This window comes from Austrofundulus limnaeus, unplaced genomic scaffold (assembly GCF_001266775.1).
Source record: "Austrofundulus limnaeus strain Quisiro unplaced genomic scaffold, Austrofundulus_limnaeus-1.0 Scaffold831, whole genome shotgun sequence".
NCBI classification, from domain to species: Eukaryota; Metazoa; Chordata; class Actinopteri; order Cyprinodontiformes; family Rivulidae; genus Austrofundulus; species Austrofundulus limnaeus.
Window position 1 is genome coordinate 121,742 of NW_013953233.1, and position 2,099 is coordinate 123,840.

Sequence of the window (2,099 nt, forward strand, 5' to 3'; positions counted from 1 at the left end):
CTGAACCAAAGAACTGAACCAAAGAACTGAACCAAACATCTGAACCAAAGAACTGAACCAAAGATCTGCACTAAAGAACTGAACCAAAGAACTGAACCAAAGAACTGAACCAAACATCTGAACCAGAGAACTGAACCAGAGATCTGAACTAAAGAACTGAACCAAAGATCTGAACCAAAGAACTGAACCAAAGAACTGAAGTAAAGATCTGAACCAAAGAACTGAACCAAAGAACTGAACCAAATATCTGAACCAGAGAACTGATCCAAACATCTGAAACCAGACTTAGGCAAAGAGCAGGTGAAACAGGTCCAGAGTCTCAGACTGAGCCAGGTCCAGTCAACTGGTTTCTGACCCTGAAGCTTCATTCTTCTTGTGCTGTGAGGAAACCCGCGGGTCACATGTTCCGTCATGTGAGGGACTCCACATCCTCGGCACCGCTGAGACCCAACAGAGCAGGTTCTGGTTCTGGACTCCAAAATTATCTGCATAAAACTGCAGGTTTTATACAATAAATATATAAAAAAACAATTTCAGCTTATAAATAAATAAAATCAGACTTTAGATCAGTCAGAACCAGAACCAGAACCAAACTGGACCAGGATTTGTCTGCCTGATGTCCTCAGAGGTCAGAGAAACTTTTTATTTCTGAATCAGAAGCTGCTGTCACACCACAGGAGGAGTGAAAATTACTGAGCTGGGTGTGTGCACAAGCGTGTGTGTGTGTGTGTGTGTGTGTGTGTGTGTGTGTGTGTGTGTGTGTGTGTGAGGCAGTTAAAAGCGAACAGACTGAACTTCATCACTAATTCATCAGCTGGATTACGTCGACATCAGAACCAACAGAATCCCTTTAACCTAAACAAGTCAAAACTTCATCCTCTCCTCTTCCTCTGTTCATCTTCATCCTCTCCTCTTCCTCTGTCCATCTTCATCCTCTCCTCTTCCTCTGTTCATCTTCATCCTCTCCTCTTCCTCTGTTCATCTTCATCCTCTCCTCTTCCTCTCCCTTCCCTCTGTAACTTTCTACTCTCCAACTCTTCCTCCCTGTCGTCCCGCTCCACTCCCTTCTCTTCTCCTGCTTCTATTCTCAGCAGCAGATCTAGAGCACTTTTCATCACACTCACCTGAGCCGGCCACTGATGAAGAGGAGTGTGACGATGAAGAGCAGGAAGCAGCTGCTCCAGGTGAGGTGAGAACAAGCAGGAGATGAAAAAAAGGAGGGAGAATAAAAAGAGGAAGATGAGTTGTTGTAGAGTCTGAGCTCTGTCCTGCTCTACTGCTGCAGCAACAACCACATCTCCTGTCATCCTTCCTCTTCCTCAGGCTCCTCCCACTCCAGCTCAGGCTCCACCCCCTCTCTCATCTTCCTCCTCTTCAGATTCTCTCCTGTTTGATCTGTTTCTCAGGAACTCCTCTTTATCTTGTTTTAACTCCTCTTTAACTTGTTTAACTCATCTTTATCTTGATTTAACTCATGTTTATCTTGTTTTAACTCCTCTTTATCTTGTTTTAACTCCTCTTTAACTTGTTTTAACTCATCTTTATTTTGTTTTAACTCATCTTTATCTTGATTTAACTCCTCTTTAACTTGTTTAACTCATCTTTATCTTGTTTTGACTCCTCTTTATCTTGTTTTAATTCATCTTTATCTTGTTTTGACTCCTCTTTATCTCGATTTAACGCCTCTTTATCTCGATTTAACTCCTCTTTATCTCGTTTGAACTCCTCTTTATCTCATTTGAACTCCTCTTCATCTTGATTTAACTCCTCTTCATCTTGTTTTAACTCCTCTTCATCTTGTTTTAACTCCTCCTTATCTTGTTTTAACTCCTTTTCATCTTGTTTTAACTCCTCTTCATCTTGTTTTAACTCCTCCTTATCTTGTTTTAACTCCTCGTTATCTTGTTTTAACTCCTCTTCATCTTGTTTTAACTCCTCTTCATCTTGTTTTAACTCCTCTTCATCTTGATTTAACTCCTCTTTATCTTGATTTAACTCACATTTATCTTGATTTAACCCCTCTTGATCTTGATTTAACTCCTCTTTATCTTGATTTAACTCCTCTTCATCTTGTTTTAACTCCTCTTCATCTTGTTTTA